Source organism: Penaeus japonicus, unplaced genomic scaffold (genome assembly GCF_977035675.1).
Source record: "Penaeus japonicus unplaced genomic scaffold, GWHDUDI00000001_assembly GWHDUDI00000031, whole genome shotgun sequence".
NCBI lineage: Eukaryota > Metazoa > Arthropoda > Malacostraca > Decapoda > Penaeidae > Penaeus > Penaeus japonicus.
This window is the reverse complement of record NW_028234433.1, coordinates 11,063,113-11,080,612: the sequence shown is the minus strand read 5'-3', so window position 1 is coordinate 11,080,612 and position 17,500 is coordinate 11,063,113. Positions and strand designations below refer to the sequence as shown.

The 17,500-nt window shown below is 51.1% G+C and overlaps 1 protein-coding gene across 1 annotated transcript in view; it reads right to left on the bottom strand.

Annotated features, from left to right (window-relative positions):
- The window catches only part of dlp (glypican dally-like), a 61,069-nt gene that overhangs the window by 28,213 nt on the left and 15,356 nt on the right, over positions 1 to 17,500 (bottom strand). The window lies entirely within an intron of this gene.

The following is a 17,500-nucleotide window of genomic DNA, read 5'->3' as shown; positions in this document are numbered from 1 at the left end:
CGTGAGCGCTTTGGCGGCAAGTCAACACGCGTCACGTCTCTCGAGAACTGGCTTCATAACTTACGGAGCATTTCCATCGTTTTTCCATCGTTTTTTTTGGACAATATTTCAATAAAAGTCAATTTCTGGAGGCATGCAGTCACACTAGCGCTTTACCGCCAGGAGCCATCAGCTCAGTCATGCGATACTCGCCTCGCAGTTGTAAACAACGGCGCCGAGCAAGCGACAGTGCGCGGAGATGCTGAGCGTAACAAGATAATACAAATATTCTCAATCAAATATTCCTTTGAAATGCGCGTCCAGGTAGGACGGATGTAAACAATAAAATCGAGCACTTTAAACTAATTTGATTGGAAATAAAATTTAGACGTATATTTCTATTTGTTAATTTCATAATGTTATATATAAGAAAAATAAATTTCATTAAATTTAATAATTTTAAAGAAATATATACATTTTAAAATATAGTTCTTGATTTGAGTACGCTTGGCTAAAAAAGGCGACGGAAATGTTTCCACGCGGAAACTCTTAATTATCGCCTTACTAAAGGAATTCGCTCCAAATTTGATTTTTTTTTTCAGAAAATTGACGGTAAAGTGCTAGTGTGACAGCGCCTTTAAGAGAAATGACAAAATTTACTGACACGTTACTCATGCAAGTAAGATTAATAGTAAATGTAAGAATAAAACAAACTTCACAAAGGAATTAAAAATGTGACCGATCAGTGTTTGCTTTTCGAGTATCATATTTGCGTCTTTGACCTGGATTTTTGGCCACGTGAAGCCGCCATTGACTGAAGAGTCCTTGATCTGAGCTGAAGTTACAAAGCTCTTTTCGCTATTGCGGACGCAGAGGCAGATTACAACCACATCGTCTTTCTCTTTGGCTCTCTTTTCAAAGAGAGAGAGAGCGAGAGAGAGAGAGAGAGAGAGAGAGAGAGAGAGAGAGAGAGAGAGAGAGAGAGAGAGAGAGAGAGAGAGAGAGAGAGAGAGAGAGAGAGAGAGAGAGAGAGAGAGAGGAAGAAGAGAGAGGAGGAGAGAGAGAGAGACGAGAGAGAAGAGGAGTGAGAGAGAGAGAGAGAGAGAGAGAGAGAGAGAGAGAGAGAGAGAGAGAGAGGAAGGGAGAGAGGGAGAGTGAGAGTGAGAGAGTGAGAGAGAGAGCGAGAGAGAGAGCGAGAGAGAGAGAGAGAGAGAGAGAGAGAGGGAAGGAGAGAAAGAGAGAGAGAGAGAGACGAGGAGAGAGGGAGAGATGAGAGAGAGAGAGAGGCGGAGGAGAGAGACACGTATGATGAGAGAGTGAGAGAGAGAGGCTCACCCACCACAAGGGGAGAGAGGGAGAGTGAGAGAGAGAGAGAGAGAGAGAGAGAGAGAGGAGATCTCTAGAGAGAGTTTATCTCTCGAGATGAGACGAGTCGCTAGAGAGAGAGAGAGAGAGAGGAGAGAGTGAGAGAGGAAGAGAAGAGAGAGGAGAGAGGGAGAGAGAGAAGAGCGTGGGAGAGTGAGAGAGAGAAAGAGCAAGTGAGAGTAAGAGAGTGAGAGAGAGTGAAGAGGAGAGAGACATCACGGAGAGATCCGAGATGGGAGGAGAGAGAGAGAGAGAGGAGAGAGAGAGAGGAGATCGGAGAGATACGATGATGTGACTCCCCTCTGTAGAGGAGAGATAGTGGACGGGGACCCTAGACCGAGAGGAGAGAGAGAGAGAGAGAGAGAGGAGGAAGCTCTAGAGAGAGAGTGAGGGAGGAAGAGCAGAAAAGGGAGGAATGGAGAGTGGAGGAGGGAGGGAGGGAGGGAGGGGAAGGAGGAGAGGGAGGGGAGAGGGGGAGGGAGAGGGAGGGAGGGAGAGGGACGGAGGGAGAGGGACGGGGAGAGAGAGGGGGATAGAGAGAGAGAGAGAGACGATGGCAGGAGAGAGAGCGAGAGAGGAGCCGAGAGAGGGAGACAGAGATGTCCTGAGAGGTAAGAGAGAGAGAGAGATAGTAGAGAGAGGGAGAGAGAGTGTGGAGTGTGAGAGAGGGGAGGGGGAGAGTGGGGAGGGAGGGAGGGGGGGAGAGAGTGAGAGAGAGGGAGAGGAGGGAGGGAGAGGGAGGGAGGGGGAGGGAAATGAGGGAGAGGCAGAGCAGAGGGAGAGGGAGGGGAGTGAGGGACAGGGACAGGGGCCGACAGGGAGAGCGCGAGAGAGAGAGAGAGAGAGAGAGATGAGAGAGAGACGAGAGGGGAGAGGGGAGAAGGGGGGAAGAGAGGGGAGCAGCGGGAAGAGAGAGGAGAGGAGGGAGAGGGAGGGAGGTGAGGAGAGCTGGAGAGCGAAGAGACGAGAGTGAGGAGAGAGCGCCCCCCCCCCCCCCCCCCCCCCCCCCCCCCCCCCCCCCCCCCCGGGGGAAGGAGAGGAGGAGAAGAGAGAGAGAAAGAGTCGAAGAGAGAGGAGGGGGTGAAGGAGATGGGACGAGGAGAGTGAGCGAGACGAGGGGAGACGAGAGGACGAAGGAGAGAGCGAGCTGAGAGAGCGGAGGATGAGAGACGGACACGGAAGGGAAGAATTGGAGAGGAGAGAGGAGGGATGGAGAGCAGAGAGAATGGAGAGACGAGTGGAGCGAGGGTGGTTCGAAGAAGGGGGGCGAGGAGATGAGAGGGGAGGAGAGGAGAAGACGAGAAGAGACTGAGGCCGAGTTGGCGACAGAGGGTGAGTGGAGTGAGGACTGTCGGGGAGGAGAGGGAGAGGATGACGACGGAGGATGGAGCGGGAGAGAGGAGATAGACGAGAGGAGGATGATACGACGCTGAGACGAGAGATGAGAGAAAGATGGATGGAAGGAGGTGAAGGTGGAGGAGACTGGATGTGAGCCTCCGGGAGACGGAAGAGACGAGAGGATTCCGAGAGAGGGGGGTCGGACGAGATGAGAGAGAGAGAGAGAGAGAGAGAGAGAGAGAGAGAGAGAGAGAGAGAGAGAGAGGGGGGGGAGGGAGAGGGAGAGGGGGGGGGAGATGGATGGGAGAAAAGTAGAAGGCAGAAAGAGAGACCGATAGAATAAGGGGAGCATAAACCTTTGAACAAGAAATCTGTAGCGCCTCAATAAAAGGAGGCGAGGGGAGTCCGGGTGAGGAATCTTGTCAAATCAAATATTCAACAAACAAAGTAGGCCCACGACTTCTCAACACACCAATACCAGCCTCGCTTCATCCCCACCCCACCCTCAACCCCCACCCACCTTTAGACCCAGTCTCTCCTGTCCCGCTGCCCCCTTTGCTCCTTTCCATTTAGCTCTCCCTTTCCTGCCTCCCTCCTTTTCTTCCATTCCTATGGCTCTCGCTTCCCCTCTCCCCTCCATTCTTCCCCTCCCCCGCCCGTTCCTCCTTGTACCACTCGCTATCTCCATCTCCGTCTGCATCTCCCTCTCACTTTCCCTCCCAAGAAAAACTTCCCCGCAATGAGATCAGCATCCCGCTCCTCCGTGAAAAACTGCAGACGCTACATAGTAATAAGGTTACAATGTTAAGTGGATATCCTAGACGTTCCAGCACACCTGACACCGCTACCGAGCCGGGCCCGAGAAGGCCCCGAGAAAAAAATTAACAATTTTGAAGAGGGGAAAAAATGCCCTCGAGATAGGTTTTATTTGGTCTTGCTCATTTTTTTTAACAGCCAATGTTTTCCAAAGGTTATTTTGTTTTAAAAGCACAAGCACAAGAACATCGCGATAGTTATGCTGCACGCAATGGAAGACATTTAGGGATGAAATGGAAGAAGATGGATTCCTTTGGAAGGTGTATTTTTTGTTTTTCTTCTTTCCTTGCATATTTATTTTTTTATTTATTTTTTTTTTTTGCTATTCATTATTTTCCGCATAATAGTTACTGACATTATTACTCTTACTACTTTTACTGTTACCACTATCATTATGAATATGCAGATGATGATGAGGGTGGCAATGCCGTTCATCATATTCATTACTATCATAAACGCGCCAGTATTATACTTCCATTGTTATACTTTTCACTTCTCCGAATACAGCCTGAATACGCTCCCAGGCCTATATCCAGACATTGTCCAAAATCTTGAACTGGATCTCGGGGAGCGAAAGTTCTTGGACAAATAAATGCCAGAGTTTACTGTAGCAACAAACAAAATCTGGTGGAAGTGAGCACGGCAGCCTGGGAAGCGAGCAGGCGGCCGAAGGGCTACGCCGTCCGCTTTCCCTGTGGAAAAGAGATCTATAATCTTTTCATTTCTGATCTCAAAATTTCTTTTTGGTCAATGATGATGGACCAGTCTTTATTTATAAATTATCAAATTAATTATCCCTTCCACTGAACGTAGGAGGTTATGTAGATTTTTTAAACATAAATTTGTGTATTTCTAATGTATGATTGTCACCAGGATTATCTGAAACCCTCCAACCGGAGCGTGCTGAAAATTTACGACAGAGTTGGACAGTCCAGGATCTAGTTGATTAGATTTTGAATGTGAACCTTCGCAGTGAACTCCCTAATTACGCACTCTCTGGTGGCAGAGAACCCGGTGAAAAGAAATACGTTTTTGGGACTCACAGGAGTAAAAATCCTAATTTCAAAGGTTTCTCAAAATCAGTCAACATGTACCGTGGTGATACAATGTACAAGTGAGGCTACGTATGCTTTTACTGGCAGCACATAGAAGAGTAGGCTAATTGAAGCCAGATTTTTTTGTTTAAAGAAAACTATATAATAGATCTTAGAAGACTCCAAAGGTAGGGCAGGAAGCCGTCCTAGAAGACGTGCACTCTGACCACCTTCATCTAAGGAGAAGTTAATTTCGTCTGCATCTATCGGACTTGTTGGCTTCTGACTTCCCTGGCCGGTTTCTATGTTTGATACTTTATCAGAAGGATTACATAAATAGTAGCAGATAGATTGTGATTGAATGTCAAGGGTGGGCTGCCTATGGGCCTTGCACAAAGTGATTGCATTCTGGTGGCGATCCAGGGCTGCTAGAAATCCTTCCATGAGTGGATTGGCATAAACGCGGTAAAGGATCTTAGGGGATATACTATTGTAGGGATTTGAGTTGCTGATCTGTGGATTAATTAATAATTTAGGGGTTGATTACGTAACTTATCGAGAGACAAGGTTAGTTCAAAACTAATGGAAGAGGTTTGTACTGTCAGGAAAGGGGTCTATTAGGATATTCCCTTTTCCTTTAAAGATTGCGATACAGACAGTTGAAAATCAGATTTTTGTACTTAACTGAGGCCTGTGCTCTCCGAGTGCCTTCTATCTTTTTTTAAATGATCCATTTCCTATTATATGAAATAGGCACATTGATTGGGCCACATATGCCCAATCATGGTTATTTAATGAGACTTACTATGCTGTATAATATTATCTATTCCAGAATCTCACAAACGTCCAGGGATCTCCTCTTGTCTTGTTACTCAGTAGTAAATCGAGAGTAAGGCGAGCCCTTCCTTTCTCTTGTCTGTTCAGATTTTTAGACAGATAAGAGAGAACACACGAAAAGCTTTCTCTATAGCATTTTTTAGGAGGGTATTTCTACTTAACTTATATTTCTCTTCTTTTCACTTCTTTTCATTTCATTGGCCTTTTCCTTCTCACTCCCCTTCCAACGACCGCAAATTCACCTTCTCTTCCCCGTCCCCCTTCTCCCTTTCTCTAGACTCTCATGAAAGAGGAGGACATAATACTCTTTGCAGATTTCGCTGAGGCAAATGAGGAAGGGGTGGGGTAGGAAGGGAGCACGGGGAGAGCGGAGGGCTGGGTGGGGGACCTCCTGGAGAACGGGGCCCCCCAATCATTATCCTGACCCTAATTCCCTCTAATATATTTCCTCACGCGCACTTCCATGCCAGATGGTCATGATGCCTTACAATTCGTTTCCGATAAAACGGGATAAAATGGATCTATAATCAGTTTCTGATGACGATGAGTATGATGATGACGACGTCATAAGTATGAAGATGAAGATAAAGATGATTGACGATGATTGATGATGATGATGATGATGATGATGATGATGATGATGATGATGATGATGATGATGATGATGATGATGATGATGATGATGATGATGATGATGATGATGATGATGATGATGATTCTCACTCTTTTTATCTCTCCTTCCCTCCCTCTTTCTTTCCCTCTTCCCTTCCCTTCCTCTCTCTTTCCCTTTTCCTCGCCCTCGTATTCCATCTCACAGGCAAGTGCACAGGTATTCACGCTGTTCTTGTGCATCGGCCACTGCACTTCATGGCCGCTAACCGTCCCTAGCGCGAGCCCCGAGAGCTCGCCCAGCGAGCCTCCGCCCGCGTTATCTCTCCCGCCCACGGCGATGTGGGAATCGCGTGGGAATTATTGGGGGCTTGGGCGGTTCACGCTCCGTTGGAGAGGTACGTTCGAGGGGATCCCGTGCTTCGGGCTAGGGGGAAGGGGGGATGATGCTTGGCTGTTATCAGTAACGGAGGGAGTACTGGATGTGACAGGGACGGGATTGTTATAGGTGTAGGGAGAGGGAGATAAAAAGGAAAATGAGGGGGGGGGGAGGGGGGAGGGGGAGAGGGGAGAGAAGTGAAAGAGAAGAGGAGAAAGATAGAAAATAAGAAAGTAAGAAAGAAAGAGGGAAAAGGAAGAAAGAAAGAGAGAAAACAAAAAAAAAAGAAGAGAAAAGAAAAGAAAGGAAGAAAAGAAAAAGAAAGAGAAAGAGAGAAGGGAGAGGACAAGAGGGGCGCCCTCTCGCCGCGTCGGCCACCTTGACAGAGGGAGGGGAGGAAGAGAGAAAAAGAACGGATAGGGAAAAAGTGGGGAAAGGGAAGTGGAAAAGGGATGGAAAATGAGAGAGAGGTGGAGGTTATAGAACTTACACGAATCAAAGTATGCGTGGCTGGAACGTTCTCTTCTAGAGATAGTTTGTGGCCACAGTCACAGAAGAAGAGAGCACCTAAGGCTAAAATCCGTGATGAACATTACCCCCCATCCAAAAAAAGCGATACTTGGAACGTGGCTTAAAACCTCGGAGAACCAAATAGTGAGCGAGACGACCGAGGTCCATAGCGCCGCTTTATGGTTACCCAGTCGCTAAGATCGCCGTGTCCCTTGGTGAAGCACTGGAAACACGACCGTACGAACGTCGCAGCAGGGGGCGCGTCACCCTCGGCGCCATCGCCCCCATCCCTCACCCATACACGAGCCACCGCCACCACGCACTCGTCCGCCAACCCAAATGCTAACAAAGACCAGCACTGCATCATCGTAACGTACAAATCATTAAACCCGCTGGTGCACTGAGGTACGACTTCCGTTCTCCAGCCACAGGCACAAGAACGGGCGCCTGCCACTCTGCGGGAGACCTTTGTTTTTCGCCCTTCAGCTGGAGGAGCTTGCACTTGGATGATCTAGAAATGGCCAAACGCCCATTAGACAAAATTGCGTCTTTATCATAACCCACCCCGTTCCCATTCACGATCAGCCCTTTTAGATTCATTAGAATTCAGTACTAAAGTTCACTGACAGCCCTTTCATTAACTTTCTCTGTTGTCTTCTGGCTTCATATCTTATCTCTTACACATAATACAAGTCCAAAACAACATTGTTGGAGTTGCGGTCGGCTGGAGAGGCTCTGGGCACGATTGGGTCCTGGACGGTGAGACGGTGATTGTTTCTGGTGCACTCAGAAGCGAAGGTCCCTCGGATTGCCTCAAGAGCGGACTGGCTTTCGTTAAGGTTTCGTTAATGAATATTTAGGTAAGGGCCAAGGCGGCTGAACGAGTGCCATCGAGATTTAAATAAAGATGGCCCCGCCAACATTATTCAAATAAGGGCAATGGTACGCGATTACCGTGAAGGGGGGAAGTGAGGGAAGGGAAGGAGAGGGGAACCACCTGTGCGAGATACTCCACTCTTTTCTGTTAGTGTCATTATCAGACTAGATAGTCCAAGTTCCCATTAGTTCCTTTTCCCGAACATTTCCGTTTTCGGTAAGATGGGAATCAATACATCACCGGTTATGGTAGGCGGGTGTCGAGGTTGTGCTGCTTGTTGTTTACTGTGATAACGGGACAGAGCACAACGCTGTGTCGTTGTGACATGCTCTCATTGCGGATGGAAACAAACACTGAAATGTATTTGGAAGATAAAGCAGTGCTGAGGAGTGGAGTCATTGTCTGCTGCCCTTGAATCTGAAAATGTAGAGCACTTTCCATGCAAAAGAAAGCAGCAGCAACGGGGGAGTAGGGGGAGGGCGTGTGGTGACAATAGGGCTTGGTTTTTTTTTTTTTTTTTTTATAAAATAAACATGGAGGAGGAGGAGGAGGAGGAGGAGGAGGAAGGAGGAGGAAGGAGGGAGGAGGGAGGAGGGAGGAGGAGGAGGTGGAGGATGGAGGAGAGAAGGAGGATGGTGAAGAGAGAGGGAAGCAGAGGGTGGCGAGCGGAGAGGAGCGGTGGAGGGTTGGTATGTTGGGACAGGGGACAAAGTCGGTACCGAGACTCCAATGACGCGGGATAATGAAGCGGATGTCGGCCCTCAGTTCAGAATGTGTTCATTACCCTCCTATGACCAGCTTCGGGCCTGTCCTCGCACCTCCGACCGCCCACCAGGGGAGAAAGGGAGGGGGGAATAGAATAAAGAGAGGGATAATCTGAAAACGGGATGGAGATGAGGAAACGAGACGGCTAGAAAGACGGTGAGGTGCCACGATTGTGTTAGACTGACATAATCGTTAAACAGATCTTTGTATAGTTCTTCCCCTGTGGGGCATTCCAGCACGGGGCGGAGCGTTGGGAGAGGGGGAGGGGGAATGTAATTTTGAGGGGTCAAATTAAAAGGCCGATGACGAATGGGCTATGGGATTCGCATTTCTACGGAAAAGCAAGCGTAATAGAGAGGAGAAGGCGGTGGGTAATGGGGAAGGAGAAAGAAAGGGAAAAAAAAAATTAGTAGGGGGTGAGAAGAGAAAGAAGAAGAAAAGGAAAAAAGTTGGTGAGAAAGGAGAGAGAGAGAGGTAGTAGTGGTATTAGAGGTGAGTGAGAGGGAAAGGTGTGTGGTGGGAGTGGAACGTTGAGAAAGTAAAAAGTTAAGTATTAAGAAGGATAAAGTAGAAGTGGTTAGTTGTTCTAGTATAGGTAGTGGGGAATTAGAATAGGAATGGATGGGATGTGAACAGAAGGAAAAAACAGGATCAGGATGGAAGGGAGAGAAGAGACGAACGAAGGCGGAGAGTGGAAGAGAAAGAGAGTAGGGGGTATGAGGGGTAGCCAAGTGTGTTAAGAAATACATTAGGACACTGAGTTCTTGAGAGGGCTGGTGAAAGGACAAACGAAGGATCTCAGAGCAGGGAGGAAGATGGGGCAGGGAGACAGCTCACACGTTGTGAATATGGATGATATCGCAGAGGGAGGGAGGGTGTCGTGGGAAAGCCGTCTTTGCGAGCGCAATATACGACTCCGCATTCCTTTCGTCCTCGTTTGTTTTCCTTCCTTTCACCTTCTTCGTTCGCGTTTGCCAGTCCCGCCCGTAAACACACTCGCATAGGTATAAAAAGGAATGCTTAAGTTACTATGCGCGTTGTCTTGTATATCCGGCGCGTATACGCCAGGCAATTCTTGAAAGCCGAAAGCACACGTTTTTTACATCAATCAATTCAAAGATCACTACATAAGGTACTAAACACTTTCTTCCTAGATGAGTGTCAGGATGGGTCCTCCCCCTCTCCGTGTCCTCAGCCTCTACTTCCATATGCTAGTCATTAATAGGCAGCGCTTGTTGTCGCCATGAGAACACTGGGACACACCAACGCCCTTGATTGTATACTATGGATAGGGTAGGGTGGGGGTGGGGGGGGGGGTTGTGAGTGCGGTGGGGGGTGTTGTGGGTGTGCTGTAGGGGGTGGTAGGGTAAGGGTAGTTGGGGTAGGTAGGGTTAGGGTCAGGGTAGGTTAGGGAGGTCGGTGTGGTGTTGTGTGGGGTTGGGTGAGGTTGGGGAGGGAGAAGTAAGGTGGGGCCGTTTGTGGCGGGGGTGGAGTAGGGTTAGGGTAGAGTAGGGTTGGGGTTGGGTTGGGTTAGGGAGAGGGGGGGTTTGGGAAAGGGGAAGGGAAGGGCAGGGAAGGGAGGGGAAGGGATGGGTTGGGGTAGGGTTGGGGGTAGGTGGTGGGGCTGGAGGTAGGTGGTTGTGTGTTGTGGGGTTGGTGTGAGGATGCTAGGTACGGTGGGGTGGGGGTGGGGTCGGGGTGGAGTGTTGAGTGGGGTGAGGTGGGGTGCTGTAGGGTAGGGTAGGGTAGGGTAGGGTAGGGTAGGGTAGGGTAGGGTAGGGTAGGATGGGTTGGGGTGGTGTGTGTTGTGGGGTTGAGTGAGGTGGAGTAAGGTAGAGTGTTGTGGGGTGGAGTAGGGTGGGGTGGGGTGGAGTGCGGTGGGGTGCTGTAGGGTAGGGTAGGGTAGGGTAGGGTGGGGTGGGGTGCTGTAGCGTAGGGTAGGGTAGGGTAGGGTTGTGGGGTTGGTGGTCCTAGGTGCGGTGGGGGATGGGGTGGGTTGTATATGGGTGGTGGGGGTGGAGTGCGGGTGGGGTGTTGTGGGTAGGTGTTGTGGGTGTGCTGTAGGAAGTATATTAGGGTAGGGTTAGGTGTAGTGTGGGGTAGTGGTGGGTATGTTGTAGTGTAGGGCGAGGTGTGGTGGGATGGGTGGGGTGGGGTGGAGTAAGGTGGGGTGTTGTGGGGTGCTGTTAGGGTAGGGTAGGGATGGTGTAGTGTAGGGTGGGGGTTGGGGTTGTGTGTTGTGAGGGTTGAGTGAGGTGGAGCCAGGGTGGTGTTTTGGGGGGAGGGTAGGGTGGGGTGGGGGTGGGTTGGGGTGGGGGGGGTTGGTGGAGTAGTGGTGTGGAGGGGTGCGGGGGGGGTTTTGGGTTGGGGTTGGGTGGAGAACAGTGCGGGGTGGGGTGATTGTGGGGTGCTGCTAGGGTAGTGTAGGGTAGGGTGGGGTGGGGGTGGTTGCAGGTGTGTGGGGGTGGAGGGTGTGGTGGTGTATGGTGGGGGGTGTGGGGTGGAAGTTGGGTAATGCGTGGGGTGGGCTGGTGAGAGGGTGGTGGGCAGGTGGGGTTTGTTGGGGGGGGGGGGGTTGGGTGGTATGGTGGGTGGGGTGGGGGGGGGGGGTGGGGGTGGGGAGGAATGATTAGGAGGCAGGTATAGATACTGAATATGTGAACTAACATGTTCTTCTTGTAGCATCCGCCTAACATTTATGTGGCGTAAGGGACCACATGAGAGGAAGCGTATCAGGGGGGGGAGGGCAACGAAGGGTAACGAGAAGCGAGGGAGAGCGAGAAAGGAGCAAGGCGGTGAGAGAAACAAGAAGACTAGAAGAAAGAAAGAAAGATGGAGGGAAGAGTGGAAAGGGAAGGGAGGGAGAGGGGAGGGGAGGGAGGGAGGCGGGAGGGATGGAGGGAGGGAGGGAGGGAGGGAGGGAGGGGGAGGGAGAGAAAAAAAGAAAGAGAGGGAGGGAGGGGAGGAGGGAGGGGAGGGCGGGAGGGAGGGAGGGAGGGAGGGAGGGAGGGAGGGAGGGAGGGAGGGTGGAGGGAAGGGAGGAGAACAGAAAGGGGGGGGGAAGAAAGAAAAAGAGCAGAGAGGGAGGGCGAGACGGAAAGCACGTAGAGGCGAGGAGGGAGCGAAAAGAAGAAAGTGAGAGAGGGGCGGGAGAGCAAAGAAAAAGAGAGGGAGTGAGGGAGCGAGATGGGGGGGACGGGGGGGAGGTAGGGATGGAGAGAAGAGAGAAAAACGAAACGAAAGAAAGGGCTAGGGAGAGAAAGATAGGAAGTAACGAAGAAGGAAAGAGAGGAGGGGAGGGAGGGAAGAAAGCAAATGAAGAAAAAAGATTCAGCGGATACACAGAGAGGGGAACAAAAAGCATAAACGACTAACCAAGAGAATAGAAAGAGAGGGAGAGAGAGAAAGGAAGAGAAGAAAAAGAAGAGCAGAAGCGAGACGAGAGTGTAGAGAGCAGGCGCGAGAGAGCGAGAGAGAGGAGCGAGAGAAGAGAGCGAGAGAGAGCGAGCGAAAGCAAGCCCGCCCGCGAGAAAACGCCAGCAAGAGAGGGTATGGGATGGAGGGAGCGAGCGCGCAGCGAGAGAGAGCGAGAGAAGGAGAGAGAGAGAGAGGGAGAGAGCAGAGTACCAGCAAGAAAGAACAGGAAAAGACAGACAGACAGAGCGTGAGAGCGAGAGAGCGCGCGCAGAGAGCGAGAGAGAGAGCGAGAGCTAGAGAGAGAGTGAGAGGGAGCGGGAGAGGGAGCTGGCGGGGAGAGGGAGAGGGCGAGAGGAGAGAGCGAGAGCGAGAGAGAGAGCAGAGAGAGAGCGAGAGGGAGAGAGGAGAGCAGAGAGAGAGAGAGAAGACAGAGAGAGAGCGAGAGAGTAGAGAGAGCGAGAGAGGAGCGAGAGAGAGTAGCGCACGAAGCGAGAATAGAGACAAGAAAGAGAAATAGAAAGAGCAGAGCTAGCCTCTCCCTCTCCCTCTCCCTCTCCCTCTCCCTCTCCCTCTCTCTCTCCCTCTCTCTCTCTCTCTCTCTCTCTTTCTCTTTCTCTTTCTCTTTCTCTTTCTCTTTCTCTCTCTCTTCTCTCTCTCTCCCTCTCCCTCCCCTCTTCCTCCTTCCTCCCTCTTCCCTCCCCCCTTCCTCCTTCCCCTCCCTCTCTCCCTCCCTTCCTCCCTCCCTCCCTCTCTCCCTCCCTCCCCCCTTCCTCCTTCCCTCCCTCTCTCCCTCCCCCCCTTCCTCCTTCCCTCCCTCTCTCCCTCCCCCCCTTCCTCCTTCCCTCCCTCTCTCCCTCCCCCCCTTCCTCCTTCCCTCCCTCCACTCTCCATCCATCCATCCATCCCTATACGTCACCTGCGCCCCTCGAACGTGACAAATTACCTGCGAAACCAAAGATGATTACCGAACTCTCGACATTTAGTTATCGCTATCTTTGTCTTCCTTCTCGATGGTGCTGGTTAGGGGAAAGGAGGGGAGACAGTGCGGCCAGGCGGGAGAGGCAGCACTCACAAGAAATCAGGAGTGTGTCATCAGCGTTACACTGAAAACCGAATTACTCTTTATATTTGTGCACAGAGTGAAAACAAACAAAAAAACCCATCCTGTAGACGTTCGCACAGACACTGTCTTCGTGAAGAGAGAAAACTAAGGGAGGTGGGACTGGGAGTGGAACATGATGAAAAAGGAGGGGGGCATAAAGAGCCCAAGCGTAATTAATTAGAGTTCGCCTGATGAAGGGGGAGAGAGCAGGGTGAAGAAAGAGCAGAGGGAGGGGTGAAAAAGGGGTGATAACCGCCGGGTGACGAAGAGACTGAGCGGCTGAGAAAGACACGAGCTCTGGGGGGAGACAGGCCGCGCAACGTGATGCTTTGTTGGCACAATAGCGAAATAATAATAAAATAACCTTGCGTGCCTCATATCGCTTTGGTTTAGAAATGAGAACAGAGATGGAGTGAGGGGGGAGTGAGGGGACGAGGCTAGAGGCAGAGGGAGGGAGAGGTAGGACAAACGATACCTGGATGAGAGGAAGCTCAGACGAGAACAAGGCAGGCAGAAAAAGAGAGGGAGTAAGCTTCGAGAAGAATCGGGGTTCGGGTTGTGGAAGTGAGGTGCCAGACAGACAACATAAACAAGTAAAAGGTTTGCGCAGAGCCACAGTGACAAAACAAACCTGATTCCTGTAAACAAAGGGAGTCAACCCCTTCCTGTGCGCGCTTCCTGTTGCCGCTTAGCTCGTCCGCGCAGCTCACCTGGCTCTTCACACTTCCTCGCAACACCCGTGCTCGCCGCTATGCTAGGCGTCTTGCCGCCATAGGAAAGATCAGGAAGGATCTATTTGTTAACTTATCCTATAAATCCTGCTTGGCGCTGTCGGAGTAGTAGGACTGAGTAGTGTTAATCGCAACATCCTATTGCTAACTAAGTGTCCATATCCTGTCCCTTCTAAGAAATCGGGATCGTCTTAGACGCGCCCACTCATTTCTACTTTAGTCGCAGCTCTTCACTTGACCCCTTACTCCAAGGACGAGTTCCGAGGCGCTCGTTCATCCTGGGACTCACAACTCGCTTGACCTCTGACCGTCCATGACCCGCTTCATACCGGCTTCACTATCCGGGGCAGCATTCAAGGTAGCAAATGATAGCCAAGAATATATTCTTGAATCCTTTTCAGAAAACGAGGATGAGAAGGCAGGCTGCGAACCTATATAAAAATGGACCTTTGGCAGATGGCATTTACATGTTTGCCATACTGTACTTTAGTACAATGCAAGGTGTGTTGGCTTCAATCTGACAATTCTAGGTCCAAAATGATTGGCCACCTAAACTAATTAATAAAAACTTTAGGAAAGCAGGCCACGCTCGCGCGTGTAACTGCGCGAATGAGGAATGGAAGGGGAAAGAAGGGTCGGGAGAAGGGAAAAGGAGGGATGGAGCTAGGAGGAGGGCCAGGAGGCGAGGAAGCGAGAGAGGGGAAGGACAGGGAAAGCAAGAAGGGGGAAGCGAGGGAGCGAGAGAGGGGAAGGAGGGGGAAGCGAGGGCGGGGAAGGAGGGGGAAGCGAGGGCGGGGAAGGAAGGGGAAGGCCAACGTCTGATCGCACCAGCAATGTTTACCAATGTGAACAAGCACTAAAAGAAAGCGGTGATCCACTTCCGCCGTAACCAAGCGGGGTCGTCCAAGCGGCACGACGAGAAAAAAGAGCAATTTCCGAAATTGAAATGCCGCCACGAATAATTAAAGTCCCGACCGTCTGAACTGATTACGAAGAGCTTTTAAAGCAGGTGGCGCTTCCAGCTCTTATTCTTAGTGAAAGCAAATTGGAGAAAAGGAGGAGGAGGAGGACCACGAGTATGGAGAGGAGGTGGAGGGGGGGTACAGGAGGAGGAAGGTTAGGAGGAAGACGGCGGTTAGAGGAGGAGGAATAGTAGGAAGATGAAAAGGAGGAGTAGGAAGAAGAGAAGTGAAAAGGAGGAGTAGGAGAAAGAGAAGTGAAAAGGAGTAGGAAAAAGAGAAGTGAAAAAGGATGATGAGGAAGAAGAGGAAAAAAATTATGATTATTGATGATGATGATGATGATGAGGAGGAGGAGGAGGAGGTGAAGGAGGAGAAGGAAGAAGAAGAAGAAAAGGATGATGAAGATGATGACAAGAAGAGGAAGGAGAAGGAATGGGAGGAAGCGTAAGCATAGGAGAAGGAGGGAGAGGAGGAGTAGGGGGAGAGGCTGAGTTAAGAATAATGAATGCCTGATCATCATCGCAGGGGAAGGGTATGTGGAGGGGGGAGGCGTGCCACCACATGAGCCATGTGCATTAAGGAATATGTGATTCCACGGGCTAAAGGAGGAAGAAGGGGAGGAACGGGAGGTAAGTAACGCAGGGCGGATGGAGGGAAGGAAGGGAGATAAGAGGGAAGGATAGGAGGAGAAAGGGAGAGGGGAGCTTGCCGACAGGGAAGATATAGTGTATAAGCAGGGTAAGGGGTGGAGGAGAACGAACGGGAGGAAAAGAAATGAGTAGAGGAAGGCAGGAGGACGGAAAGGAAAGGCGAGAGGAGGAGGAAGGAAATGAGGATATAAAATTGAGACTTAAATGCTTCTTGATATATTTCAAGATGCTGCAAAATGCGTATAGGGAAAAAAAAGGAGTACAATCGAGCTGAGAAATCCGTTCCGCAAAAGGCGAGGCTACTTCGTCCCCTCGACGACGCGATCCTTGCCAGGACAGCAACTAAGCGCGAAAATGGCAACGACGAGAGCAGCTTGTTCTCGGGGAGAGAAGCACTGGATCATCGAGAAGCGATCACAGGCTGAATTCGAGAAATGATCCTTGAACAAAGCCCGGGGACATACAATGGGTTATTCCTGGAAAAAATGAGGCACCGGTGCAAGTGGCAGGTGCACTGGAGCACGTGATTTGCATGGCTATAGGAGGCCACACATCCCGGATGTCACCTGAACTGCATCGAACTAGAGAGCTAACGTCATGAGGCTGAAGTGGGAGTCAAAGCTGACAAGAAACCCGAGCGGGAGGCACTACAGGGAAAGGGCGAACCACAAGGAAAGAGGCGAAAAGACAGGCAGACGACCTGACCCTAAGGCCTGACCTGTCTCGTACCTCTTCCAGGTACTTACCCCCCCCCCCCACACACACACAGCGACCCCCTACTGCCTCGGCGACCCAGGCGCCTTACCCGACGGCGAGGGGCGCCTCGTGGGCAAGGCACGGACCTGCCCACGCGGCGGGGTTCACATCCAGGAATTAAACGACGTATCCTTCAAGACATATTGTCGGCCCCTGTGCGGCGTCACACGTATTCCACCTGCGCATTCCTGGCCATTCAGACGCGGCGCGTATTCAACACGGCTAATACGGCGAGACATCTAATTTGGGTCCGCGAGTACGAGGCAGGTGGATGAGCCGGCTGGCGGGGAAGCGGGGGCTCCGCGAACGCCGTAATACGACGCGGCACTAATGCGCTTGTCCGCCCGTCCGCCCGCCGTTATTAGAGAGCGAGGCGGCCACGACGGGAGGTGTGATGGAAATACAGCTCCACTCCGCTAAGTCACGCCCTAGTGACCACCGCCAGGCAACGCCGCGTCACTACGGGGCCCTCGTCTCGCAGCGGGGACACAGGAGGCGCTGTAGTATTCCTGCACCGAGAGGAATGGACGAGCGGCACCACGCCCTCGCTCCTGGCCGCCGACGCCGCTCTCGCCGCCACACCTCTCTCCTCTTGCACGCCAGCATCCATCCCTGGCCGGGATGGATGCTGGATGATGGCCATCTGGCTCGTCCCTTGCCAGAGCTAACAGCGACTCCATGCATGTAAAAGCTTCACCTACAATTCCCGAAGCGATCGTAACAACTGACGACCTTCTCTCACGTCGTTGACCTGGCTGAAAACCCCCTTTTCATATTATACAAACGTGTCTCGAACGTCGTCAGGTCAATGAGTGAGCCAAGGGAAGTAAAGCATTCGGTCCTTTGGTTGAATACTGCGTCGAAGTGTCAGGAATCATCAAACAGACACACTTAATAGCCAATGGTGTATTTGCAGCGCCGGTTAAGGGATAGCGAAAAGAAAAAAGAAAGAAATGAAACAAAGCACAGCGCTATCACCATCAACTGGTGAAGTGGTGCCATTGTGAGGCATATATCACCACAAAACACCTGTAGTGGCGTTCCGACCACTACATCCACTATCAACTATTGATAAAAGACATAACACAACACAATTGCGGTCACATTCGACTAAGCTTACGACCCTCTCTTCATTTCTTCGTCCTAATTGATTTGGGCGACCGGAATCGCAGGGTCTCGCGCAATCGGAGGCGGTATTTTCGAGGCCGGCGATAGAGCGCATATTAGTGGCTCTCATACAGAGCGATAAATCCAAACAGGTGCCACGGAGATGCTCTTAGATCTTTTGTGGCATTTACAGAGCTATTTACTCTCTTCTTAACTGCATGGCCTCGTCTGTCCCCTGCCACACGTCTATCTGTCTGCTTGCCTGG